Source organism: Rhinolophus ferrumequinum, chromosome 22 (genome assembly GCF_004115265.2).
Source record: "Rhinolophus ferrumequinum isolate MPI-CBG mRhiFer1 chromosome 22, mRhiFer1_v1.p, whole genome shotgun sequence".
Classification (NCBI taxonomy): Eukaryota; Metazoa; Chordata; class Mammalia; order Chiroptera; family Rhinolophidae; genus Rhinolophus; species Rhinolophus ferrumequinum.
Window position 1 is genome coordinate 43135425 of NC_046305.1, and position 13745 is coordinate 43149169.

General features: G+C 37.0%; 1 protein-coding gene and 1 pseudogene across 5 annotated transcripts in view; one reads left to right on the forward strand and one right to left on the reverse strand.

Annotated features, from left to right (window-relative positions):
- RAP1A (RAP1A, member of RAS oncogene family) overlaps positions 1–13745 on the forward strand; it is a 71156-nt gene that overhangs the window by 36560 nt on the left and 20851 nt on the right. The window lies entirely within an intron of this gene.
- On the reverse strand, positions 8129–10950 carry LOC117014563 (latexin-like; annotated as a pseudogene).

Sequence of the window (13745 nt, forward strand, 5' to 3'; positions counted from 1 at the left end):
GGTGTTGGATGTGGGGAGACCAGATGAGGCGCTACTACCATAATCCAGGCGTAAGCTGGTGGTAGCTTAGTCCACTAGGGTTGATGTCCATACGAAGAGAACGTTTGGAACTTGTGTAGAACCTCAGACTTTATGAGAATTGGCATATCATGACATTCTGGCCTCCTAAGACAGATTGGAGGTTCTCAAAGCAAACAGATCAGGATTCTAACCATAGTTGTCCAATGTGGCAAATTTTCATTAAAACAAAACGTTGATCTCCTATTTGCTTTCATTTTGGGGGGGTGGGGGGAGACACATTTAACTTCTTTGTTTTAGGCATGTTATATGTGCCTAATGTGTGTTACGTTGTTTAATTATCAGAAACCAGTGAGGTGTCTTAATCCAGCTTTGTTTTGTTACAAAGGAAACTGCATATTAATAGGATCAAATAACTTGCCCTGGTTTATATGATCTTTAGAGCTTTGTTTTAGATTCAGATGTGCCAGCAGAAAGATCTTTCCTTTCAATGAGAGGTTGTTAATTTGGGTTCCTAGGTCTCCACTTCATCTGTGGTTTTCAAGAACTGTGGACCCTTCCATTCAATAAGGTTCAGAAGCAATAACTTAATTATGCTGGCTCCAGATTTGGGGTTCCTAATCTGACAGTGCTGTCCACTCTTGTCTTTTCACAATTCTCAAAACACCAGTAACACTGTACTTACAGTAGTAAAGCAGTGATAGTGGTAGTTATTTTCTAGTGGATGATATTGCCAAGTACTGTGCTGAGTGCCTTACCTCCTTTGATGTTCACGGCAGCGTTGGGGGACTGTGTCCCTGGTTTTAAGATTAACCCTCTTTCTAATTCAAACCCCACCCCAGGCCTTGCCCTGCTAATTGGTCTCCCTACTCCAGTTTCTCATTCCTTTGTTCCATCCTTTACAATTTTTATAGGGTTTTTTTCCCCCTTAAATTCTCTGCTCAGAAACCTTAGGTGGCTTCCCCCCTATGATCAGGAAGTTTCCAGTTCTTAGGATATCATACAGGGACTTCGATAGCTTGCTGGCTTACTAGTTAAACCTTATCAGTACTCATTCCTTTCCCCCTGCCTTTCATTGCAAATGCTCAAGCCACCTAGACTTTTCTTTTTTTCTTTTTTTAATAGTTTTTTCATTAGATTCTTCTCAAATCTGTGCCTTTTTTCATGGAATTCCATGTGTTATAATACTTCCTCTACCTGCACCCCTTCCTCTGCCTGACCTTCAAGAAACACATGCAGGGCACACAGTGAAAATTCTCCCTTCTTTCCATGTCCCCATATTCCTCAGTTTCCTTCCAAAGATATTCTAAGCATACACAAATTTCTATATACATATATGAATAGAGGCAAGTTAGCATGTTGGTTAAAGAGCATGAACTCTGGAACCAGGCTGCCTGAGTTTCAATCACAGCTTCTCTTCCTAGATGTGTGCTTCGGGCAGATTGCTAGTCCGTACCTCATAAGCTTTTTGTGAGGATTTCTTACAGCAGTCCCTGGCCCGTGATAAGCTCTCAGTAAATGTATGCTGTTGTTGTTGTTGTTGTTGTTATATAACAAAGCATAATACATTGAAAAGAGAATGGCATTTAAAATCTGGAGACATAGATTTGAATATAGGCTTCTAGTTACTTTTCACCTACATCATTTAACCCAAGTTACACTTTGTACGGTTTCCTCATCTTTATAATGGGGATGATGCTGTACAGTTTTGATTTTGATGAACTAAGAGATATAAAGGAGAGAGCTTTGTAAATGATAAAGTTTAGCTGCTATTGGTTGCATCATTTTACTTTCCCTGCCAGGGAAGTTCACAGCATTTCAGCTGGTTATAAGAAGTGAAGTAGTCTTTCAAAAATAAAGATTTCAGAAATTTAGTGACAGTGATGCCGTCTTGCTTTAGAATTTATTCTAAATTCATACTTTTTCATTAGCTGTGGTTTGCTTTTGCGTTAGTCTTAAATTTTAAAATTATGATTATATAATTTATGTGGCAGTGCCATTAAGGAAATAACATTAGAATAAATACCTCAGTGGAAATATATCAAGAGTCTAGAATTGATATACTTAGCTATACTTAGCATAAATTAGTAAACCTAATTTAGTAAACCTTATCTTTTAAGCAAAAACATTTTTTGTCTACTTAGAAAGTATTAGTCACTGCCTATAAAATTTCCTTCATGATTTACAAATGTTTTATTTGCCTGTAATGATAACAGTTGCTGAAAAAAATTAATTTTACTAAATAGATGGTAACAGATGTAAAAAGGGGTCCCTTTGATACAGTTCTTGATGATTTACTACTAATATATTGCTAAAATAGAATAAGCATTTACTCCTTTTTTTGACAGCTCATCGATCCAAGAACACATGTTATAGTCAAAGGCACAGAGTATGGGATATTTTTGGATACTGGGATATCCTTTCTTCTTCTGTTAATTAGAAGCAGTCCTAGTATTCAGCATTTAGGAGGAAAAGTTGTGGTCAGGTTCGTACGTGGTAGAGCAGCATTCTAGCCAGGCAGTGTGGATCCTAAGTCCAGGCTTTTAAACATTTCATTATACTGCTTACGAGGAACAGAAGGAGACTATTTGGGGAGGGGCAGGTAGGGAGGAACCTCTAGAAATGAATATAAATAAAAAAATTAAAACTCAATAGGTAGGTTTAATGACAGATTAGACTAGCAAATTAGTGAACTGGAAGATGATCTGAAAAAAATAAAGTGACAGGGATGAAAATCATAAAAGAAAAGAGAACTGGGAAATTGCTGGTTTTCTTTGAATTCCTTTCTTCTAAGTAATGGATATATTTGTTGGCTGCTTTGCTTTCCAGCTACAGCTTCCATTTCACTGCTTTTCTGTGATATATAAGATTTTTGACTATGTGACAAGGTTTCAGCAATTGAGATGCAAACGAAAGTTACGCTTGCGTCGGTTTGAACCTTATAGCTATGCCTGTAAGAGGAAAGGAGGATCCCTTTCCTTCCTCTTTCTTCCTTCCCATTGACTGGAATATGTACATGGTGATGAGCTATTTTTAGCTGTGGCAGAGGGCAGTCCTCTAAGGATGACAGAGCAGCAAGATGTAAGAGTTCCGCTCTCTTAGCCTGCTGTACCGCTAAGCTGCCACACCAGCCCTCACTGTCCCTCCCGACTGCCATGTGACAGGGAAACAATATTTGCGTTTTGTTGAAGCCACGGAAGGGTCTGTTACACAGCAACCTAGTTGGTCTGTGTCCTAACTAATATACAAAGAGCATGGGAAGATTTAACAGTTCTCTAAGCAGAATCCAGATGTGAAGAAAAATCAGGTAGAGGTCATATTTGAGATTATGATTGAGAATTTCTAAAACTACAAAAAGAAACAAATTCAAGAAATTAAATCTTAAACAGGCTAAATAAAAATCTAAACCTAAACACTTCATAGTTAAATTTGCACACAGAGATCTTAAAAATAGCCAGAGGAAGAAGACATTACTTTCAAAAGATCTGTAATTAGGCTGATTTATTGAAAGGAAAAATTGAAGCCAAAAGACAAGAGAATAATAAGTACAGTGTGCTGAGAGTAAATAACTAAGCTAAAATACCTTTCAGGGGCGTAGGCAGCATGAAGTTCTCAGATAAATAAAAACTGAGATTTTACCACCAATAGAACATCACTAAGACATTCAAAGAGATCGAAGGAAAGAGATCCGTGGTGGAGGGTCTGAGATACTAATCAGAAAATAAGAAAGGCTGAAAATTAAACAGCCAAGCATTCAATCTAAGTTAGAAAAAAACAGTAAATGAAATAATAGACAGAAATACAGAAATTAAAGAAATATAAAACAAGCGTACAGTGAAAGATCAACAGAGGCAAAGTTGATTCTTAAAGACTAAGGAAATTAGCAATCCTGCTAAGATTGATCAAAAAAGGAGGCATAAATAAACAATAAGAATGAAAAAGGAGATATAACTACAGACGCTACAGAGTGTTGTAGTAGAGAGAAAAGTACACTCACTAGCACGTATCTGTTTAGGAAACCATTTCAAATGGTAGGTCATCGCCTGTGCTGTCATGATAGTGTCACAGTAGGAAGCCTTTCAAGACCACTTTTCACACTTGCCAAAAATTGACTCCTGAGTAAGTTAAGAGGGTTGGATTAAATATTTTTATCCTTTACTTGCATTTTTGGAGAATTTCAAGGGTGCCATGAATGGGATAACTGAATCAGTCATACTTTACCAAAAATTTTGGTAAAGATTTATTTGGGGATAATTGATGGATAAATAGCTTTTAAAACAGAATTTGTGTTCCTTTTGAATATATGAAGAAGTTAGAAAGTGTCATTTAGTGAGGAAATACAAGAGCCTCAGAAATTGTGGAAACCTTGTTTTAAGAAATGTTACTAGTAAGTTTTTGATGCTTGTGCCAACAAGTGATGGCATAATTCTGAGAAAGATCTATAATTCAGTGTTTTCTTTTCTTTCTTTCTCTTTAAAAAAAAATGTCACCAGCCCTATAGTACATATTCACATTGTTCAGCTGAATTAAGAAATGTGCTTAGAGACGACATTGATATAGCAGGGCAAGTTTCTTATTTTCTGGAGGAGCAGTAGCAAAAATAGTAGTGGTCGTGTTTTGTGGGTAGGCACTTTGAGCACACTGTGCTAACCCGATGCATGAGGCAGGCCTAGGTGGGCAGGCGGCTGCAGGCCTGGAGAGCACCTGGCACAGATTACAGTGGGCTCCGGGGGAGATGGGGGGAGAAGGGAATGACATTGCTAGATTATCTGACACGTTTGAGTGGAGGATTCTGCTGGTAAATGATTCCAGAATAAATACAAGTTATGCAAAAAAGGAAAGGTAAAGTTAATCTACTACTGTGTTGTGTCTTAAGAGAGCTAAAATTATCATGTACCATAATAGCAATATCTAAAACTAAAAACCAAGAGATAGTAGTAGTACAAATGTCTTCTTTAGAAATATGGAGAAAAGCACTCAAACATTTGAAGTAGTTGTTAGGTTAAGGGGATATATAATGACTGCTCTTTTGTTGTAAGCCTTTTAGTAATAATGCCTGCTAATAGTGTTTATTATTTTATTTATTTTAATTTTACTTAAAAAAATTTTTTTTTATTGGGGAATATTAGGGAACAGTGTGTTTTTCCAGGACCCATCAGCTCCATGTCAAGTCGTCGTTTTCAATCTAGCTGTGGAGGGTGCAGCTCACTGGCTCATGTGGGAATTGAACCGGCAACCTTGGTGTTATGAGCACTGCACTCTAACCACTGAGCAAACTGGCCGCCCTATTACTTTTATTTTAAGAGAAAGAGTTAAAGCTTTGGCAGAGGAGGCCAGAATGATCACAGAATTTGAAACTTGATCATTTGAAAAAAGAAAAAGGACTGCTTATTAAAAAGAGGATATGTCCTCCAGTCAAAGGGCAGAGACCCAATAAGTGGCCACTACAAAGAAACAGAGCTGTGTAAAGAACATTCTAACAATTAGGTTATGCAGAAATGGAGTGGCCTATTTTGGGAGGGTAGAGTTCGAAGGGCTAGATGACCATATCGAGAGAGATTTTTAGAGTGCATGGCCACAAAAGAAATATTTACTGTAGTTCAGGCATTCTGTTATTAAATATTGACTTCAGTATTTAAAACAAGAAAAAACAACACCTGCTATTTATACAATATAAGATTTGCTACATGTAAGTTAAGTTTATTATTTTCTAAGTCTTAAACTTTTATTATTTGTTGTTTGCAAAATTAGGGTTTAGGAGGATTTCTTTTTATTGTATTGGGGCTACTGATCTGTTTTGTCTTATTCCTGTTATCTTTTGTTTACCTTTCTTTCCTATTGTTTATTTTCATTTCTAACTCTGAAGTGACCAAGTTTTCTTTGCCCATTTTTTCTCTAGTGCTTTTTAAGTTGTAGATAATCTAGTTGTTGACATTGCATTTTTCACGTTTAGATGTTTTTCAATGTGTGTATGTAGAGATTCAATATCTTTATCCTTTTCCCAAGCAAGAGAAAAACTTTAACATGCCTTTGCTTTCTAACTCCTCCCAAACCAAAATGTTGAAATAATCATGGAGTTTTATTTCCAAATTTTTGTATATATTTTACAGTGATAATTAGAGTTCTAGCTATAATTTTTACTGATTTATTTGCTTGCCATGATTTTTTGTTGTTATGCCCTTCTGTTTCTTGAATCATTTTGTTGTTGTTGTTGTTGGAGTACCACCTCCAGTAATTTTTGATATGTATTTTTCTTATTTAGTTCTAATTGCTTATTTTCCTTCTTAATTTTTTCTTTGACTCATATTATTTAGAATTGTTTAACTTACAAACATTTTGAGATTATATAGTTATATTTTTATATTGATTTCTAGTTTAATTGCATGGCGGTTAGAATATACACTTTGTATGATTTCAGTCCTTTGAAATGTATTGAGACCTTATTTGTGGCCCAGCATGGTCTGTTGTAGTAAATGACCCATGTGTACTTGAAAAAAGGTGCAATTTGCAGTTGTTGGGTGTGGTGTTTTATACACACACAGTGCCAAAAAATGTATACACATTTTAAGAAAGGAAAACTATTAAAATTGTAATCTCAATATGTACATACCTAACAAAAGATGATACAAGTCACATTTAACTTCTGAAATTACAAGAGGTACTCAAAGTGGTTACCATCAGCGTCCAGACACTTCTGATTATGGTGAACTACTGCTTGAACAACGCTGACCAAAGTGTCCACTTGTATACATGCTTTCTGGCACCCCTGGTATATACACAGAGGGTGCCAAAAAAATGTATACATGTTTTAAGAAGGAAAAAAACTGTATTAAAATTGTGACACTCACTATGTACTGATAACAAAAGATGAATATAAATCATGTGTAAACGTTTTTTTGGCACCCCCGGTATATATTTAAGTTGATTCATTATTTGGTCAAATCTATATATCCTTACTGATTTTATTTTCCTTTTCTATCAGTTACTGAGAGTTATGTTAAAATTTTGTGATTGTGCATTTGCCTAAAATCATGATTACATATTTGCCTACTTTTCTCTTGAGTTCTGTCAGCTTTGTTTATTTTGCCTTGTGTTTTAATTTTTTTTTCCTATTGAATATTATTAAGGTAATTACTGATACATTTGGATAGTCTGATATCTTTCCATTCATTTTCTGTTTTTCCGTGTGTCCGTTCTTCCTTCTGTTTTTAGTTATATTATTCCAAAGTGTAGTGGCTTAAAACGAGCCATGTATTATGGCTCCTATTTTCTTGTGTGGAATTAGGGAGTGGCTCAGCAGGGTGGATCTAGCCAAAGGTCTCTCAGAGTGTAGCAGTCAGATGGTGGCTGTCTGGAATCTTCCTGAAGGCAGATTCTTTATTCATGGTTCTGGAAGGACTCACACAACTAGGGCCACTCTGTCTCTTTGGTCTCTGCAAAGAGGCAGCTTTCTGGCACCTTGCCAGCCCTGGCACCCTTTCTAAAAGCTTCAGAAGCCAGACAACACCACTTCTCGCTCTTTTAGTAAACCCACCCATGTGCAAGGGCAGGGGAATGAATGTTCTCTCTCTAGAAACTTGTTAGGATTTTGTCTTCACTTTTAGTGGTTTGGAATTTCAAGTACAGTATTTTCAGTTGTGAATCTCTTTGATGATGATGATGACTGCATTCGTTGGGTACTTTAAATCCGAATCTTTCTTAGTGTACCTCTTGGAAGTGTCCAATTATTTCTTTCATTTTTCTGTTTGATTTCTCGACTTCCTATCAGATAGCTGCTGGACCTACCCTCCTTACCTCTTTCTTTCATACATCCCATCTCTCTGCCCTTTTGTTCTGCATTCTTTGGATGCGTTCAGTATATTGGTTCACTAACTTGCTTTTCAGCTGTATCCATTTTTCTCTTCAGCCTATCTACTGAACTTTTACTTACATTTATATATCTATCATGACATTATTTATTACAGAAACTATACAGTTCTGTGCTGTATTCAAGACATTTATACAAAGTGACATTTTGGGATTTATTTGGCCCCATAAGCTACATATCAGTGAAAACTGACATACACGCCGTTAGTAAGCATGTTGACACTTCATCTGGTGTGAGGGTCTTTTATTCCAGTTGTGCTTCCTTTGGCAGATGGCTTATTGTGTTTTACTTTAGTACCATATTGAGGATGCCAGAGAACTTGGTTTGCCAAGGAAGAATCTCCTAAAGTGCAGTGTCACACAGCAGAATGTGCCGTCTAACGCAGTGACGTCATCATTTCTCTGCACTTACTGGAGTTGGAATTTTTACTGTTTTATGCCACGTGTTTTCAGTAGAATTCTGACGCATTGCATAACCACAGATAACCCAGGCTAAAGGTCAAACTGGCTTCATTTCTGGAGATACATTTCCAAAACTGTCTGGAATAGTTTGTGCTTCTAGTGGTTCCTTCATGGACTTGAGTCTGTGATACAATGTGTTATCTTCTTCATCGTGGCTCTTTTCAATTTCTTCTTCAAATGTGAAGTGATTTTTCCTGTTCATTGTCACTTGCTTTTGGATAATTTCTTTCACAGAAAACTTAAGGCAGCATTTTTGTCCTCTTGCTGGAATATCCTCCCTGCTGGCTTGTTTGACCGTCTACACCAGAAACACCTTGTGGGGGTCCCCTGCTGGGAGTTGATGCACTTCTCCGTCCTGCAGGCTGGGTAATGGGGCGGACTTCCATCCTTGGTGAGCTGCTGCTGGGCGAGTTCCGGTCTGCTCACGTTTGAGGGCCAAGTACGGGCCGTGCACTGCCTGCTGCCTGGTCACCAAGCCCTGAACTTTTTCTTTCCTTCCTTTTTTTCTTTCTTTTTTTTTTTTTGATGGTCCTATTTTATTTCCTAGGTTTCCAATGTGTCTTTTACATAGACTTGGTAACTTCACAAGTTTCTTTGAGGATGTTACATTACTTTACAGTTTTTTATAGGCCCTCTTGACTGTTTTCTTTGATTTTTGTTCTGTTGAATTTATTGCCTCTGTCAAATTGTTTTCCTCAAATCTGTGGTTAATTGTCTGCTCTTTTTGCGAATCCACGTTGGCCTCTGCTATTTACAGGAGTTTATCCCCTTTCATTGTGGGAAGGGGATAGAAAGTTCTGTTGGGTTGAGTGTGCCTAGTTTTAAGAGTTTGAAGGCTAATTTATGATCTTCATTTATAAGTTCATTATGTCTGATCATTTAATCTCTATATACATCCTCCCCGGAAAGTACTAGTCTTGAGAAGAACAAGAAGAAAGTATCAATGTGATATCACGTTACCAAAAAAGTTGAATTTCCATTGTGATGTACTGTGAAGAACACTGTTCTTTATTTGAGAAAGTTAAATCTTAACCATGATTTCCATATTTACTCACCACCACCACCCCCACCTTGCCCTCAGCATGTTGTGGTCAGTTGTCAGTTTTAAAATATTCATGGCTTCTGTAAATATTTAAATATAACCAATAAAATAACTGCTTGTTACAAAACTACCTTCAGTGTTCCTAATGTAAAAACATTTTTTCTCAAATTTTTTGTCACAACTAAATTTCCTTTAATAAATTTTGTTTTGTAGGTTCAGTTGTGCAGGAGAAATGATTTCACTTTGTAATTAGTTTACGTGTTTAAAAACAAAGTTGGGATCGATTTGTACCACACAGACAATCAAGTTACGTGATTTTATGAAATTTAGAAGTGTAATACTTTTGCTAAAGGAAGAATGAAAAAATTGCTGTATGACTTTGGACCATAATGTTAGGGACTTGAGATTGACGTAAAATGTAAACATAGTGTAATGTTTATTCTCGTCCTCCTTATTTGTCAGGGAATCTTAACCAGAGTGAGAAACTTTCTGGTGCTGTGTCGGGAGTGCAGGGCACGAGAGATTTCCATAAAAAGGCATGGGATTTGCTTGGAAGAACATAGAGCTTTTCTAACTTGGCAGTAATGAGTTAGAACTAACCCCTTTAAAAAGAAAATATTAATCCACGTTATTTATTGGGGGGGGGTGTTTTCTCTTTTTTCCTTTTAAAATGTTTTCATATTTTTAAACTAGATTGTGAAAGTGTGTGTGTGTTTTCATATCTGAGCTATATCACTGTTGTATTTGCGTGTGTGCATGTGGATTTCCATTCATAAGACAGGGCATTTTCTATACACACATACAAAAATGGCTTCATACAAAAATGGCTTTGGAACTTGAATATCTTACCACTTGAGTTGAGGAACAGGGGCTAAATATATTATTGTTGCAGAATACCCAGAATAATTTGGCAATGTCTGAGTCCTTTCCTCAAATTCTACTGCCCTAGGAGGCATTTGGGGGAGTACAGATGAGCCTCACTATATTAGGATTCCCTCTTGAAAGATACACATTTATGGAGTAGAGAAATGATGAACTCACATCTTGTTAAAATGACAGCAGTCCCCAGACTAAGCATCACTTGGGGCCTGGAAAGGGAGTTAGGATATGAGGATCTGTCTGGGTGAGATATGTGCTTTTGTGTTTAACAGTATTTTTTTTCCCATTGAAATGAGAGAAACACCTGATACAGACAGAGAGGTGTAAAATGATTAGTGTCCAGCACAAACCTCTCCCACCGCACTTTTTTCTCAGGTCTCCTGTCCATCTATCCTGTTTCCCCGAAAATAAGACTTAGCCAGACAGTCAGCTCTAATGCATTCTTTTGGAGCAAAATTAATGTAGGACCCGGTCTTATTTTATTATACTATAAGACCGGGTCTTATATTAATTTTTGCTCCAAAAGACATTAGAGCTGATGGTCCGGCTAGGTCTTATTTTCGGGGAAACACGGTACGTAGTAAAATGTGGTTGTTTCTCGGGCTCAGTTCTTAGCTTTCTTCTGTTTTCACCGATAAATGCTCCTTTTTGATTTCATCTGTTGTGGTTTCAACTACGACCATCTTTTAGGACAATTCCTAAGTCTATACTTCTAGCCCACTGGTTTCTACCGAGCTTCCAGACTTGGATTTTTAAATATATGTCAGATATCTCTACCTGCTTTCCCACAGGAGTCTCAAAGTTGATTTTTGGCAGAAAGTATTAATTTCCTTTTAACCCTCTTTTTGTATTTCCTGTCTTAATGAGAGGTATGCTACCAGCAACCTAATTTGTCCAAGCTAAATATCTAGGACTTATCTTCAACCCCTCTTAATTCTCCTTAAGTATAACCTCCAATCAGCTATGGAGTCCTGTCAGTTTTACTTTTAGAAACCAGTGTCCCCTGTTCAGCTTAATCCTCCTGTACAGGCCAGTACCATTTCCCACCAGAGCCGTGACAGGAGCTTCCTAACTGTTCTCCCTGCATCAATCTCTCTTTCCTTCAGTCCGTTATATATACTGTTACCAGTTATCTTTCCAGAATATATAGCTAACTGTATTACTTTTTTTTAAAAAATGACTGTTTTCTTCTCCCCACTGCTTACTAGATAAGCTGTCAAGTCTTTTAACGTGGCAAATGCCTTTGCGAGCACAACCCAGTCTCCATACCCAGCTGCATTTTCTATACCTTCTTTTTAAACCCTATGTTCTAGCCACACTGAGCTCTGTGGTAATCCCTGGATCTTCTCTACTCATGGTTTAGAGTATTTGCTCAAGCTGAAGTTTCCTCTGCTCAGAATGCCTTTCCCTGCATACCTGGAACTTTCCTATTCGGTTTTTCACTTAGCTCTTATGTAACTTGCATTGAAAAACTATCCTGTACTCTCGTTTGTTTCTCCATCCCTCCCCAGTCCTTTAATTTTGTCTCTATAATTACTTCACGTCATATAGTGGTTACTTCTTTTTCTTCCTCTAGGAGCTACTTGAGGATGGGAAACATATACTTTCATTTCTGTGTCCCTGGCACCTGGGAGGTGCTTTGCTAATGTTTGATTCAGAACAACAACCATACTTGCCATCGTGTTACATAGTCTACTTTACCCTTACTGTTTCTTACTAGTTCGCCCTGCTATAACAAATTACCACAGACTGACTGGCTTCAACAACAGGTTTATTTTTCCCAGTTCTAGAGGCGGGGAAGTCCCAGATCAAGACCCTGGCAGATGAGGCGTCTGGTGAGGACCGGCTTCATGCCTTGTAGATGGCTCTCCTGTGTCCTCACCCGGCCGGAGCAGAGAGAAGCAAGCGCTTGGGTCTCTTATAAGGGCGCTGATCCCATCAGGAGGGCTCTGCCATTGTGACATTATCTAATACGAATTACCTCCCAAGGCTCCACCTCTTAATACCATTGAATTAGGGGAAGGCTTTCAACATAAGAATTTGTGGGGGACACATTCAGTTCATAACACCGTGTATGTAATTGGTATTCTGAGAAATTTCCTTTTTTCCCCCCATTTATTTTTCTTAAATTAATTCTGTTTAGCTATAATTTACATGTAATAAAATACACCTATTTTTAAATGTACAGTTCAGTAAGTTTTGATAAATATATACACCAGTGTAACAATCATCACAATCAAGGTACAGGTCATTTTCATCACCCTAAAAAGTTCGCTTCTGCTCCTTTATTGTCATCACCCCTACCCGACCACCACTGGCCCCAGCAGCTTTCTGGCACTGTAACTTAGTTTATCTTTTCCAGAATTTTATGTAAGTGGAATCATACAGTATTCACTCTTTTGTGTCTGGCTTATTTTGCTTAGTTTATTTTTGAGATTCATCTATGTTGTTGCCGCTAATAATAGTTCATTCCTTTATGGTCTTAAGTTTCTGTCTTTTATCATTTTCATCCACCTGCAGAACTTACTTTGTTTTTTAAAAGTGTTTGCTGGTGAACTGTTCCCCCAGCTTTTTTTTTTTTTTTCAATTGGAAAGAAATCTTTCACTTTCATTTTTGAAGACTATTCATTGTATTTAGCATGCTTAGTTGGCCGTTTTTTTCTTGAAGCATTCTAAAAATGTTTCTTCTCTCTTGTTTAGCTTCTTGAAAAGTCGAAATACTTTCTTAAATTTCTCTGTATCTAAACTTTTTTCTCTTGCTTCTTCTAAGATTTTCTAATTTTGACAACTTTTCAGGAATTTGATTACTGCCCCTTGTGCTTTTCTTTGTATTTATACTGATGAGAGCGTTTTTTGAGTTTCTTGAATCTGTTGATTTATATTTTTTATCAAATTTGGAAAATACTTTGATAGCATGTTGTTCTGTGGTTCTTTTATTTTTCTTCTTTTCTCCCTCCCCTTCTCCCCACCTCCCCACTCTTTACCCTCTTTCTCGTTACCTTTTTTCTATCTGCATCTTAGTTCCTCTGGAATTTCCTTCTGCGATATCTAATATACTATTAATCTCATCCAGTAATATTTCCATTGCAAGTATTTTTTGAACATAGAAGTTGGTTTTGGTTCTTTTTTATGTGTGCCAGTTCTCTCCTCATTATATTTTCCTTTAAATCCTTGAGCATATTTATAATAGCAGTTTTAGAGTGCTTACATTATCTCATTTCTGGGACTGTTACAACTGATTCATTTCACCCTGGTTTCAGGTCACATTTTCTTTCTTCACATGTCTACTAATATTTTATTGGATGCTATGGACATTGTAAATTTTACATTGTTGAATGATGGATTTATTTTTCTTTTAAAGAATTTTGGATTTTGTTCTGACAAGCAGTTGAGTTACCTGTGGATTGGCTGTATCTTTTTGACACTTGTTTTTAAACTTTGTTAGGAAGCATCTAGAATATCTTTTACTCTAGGGTAT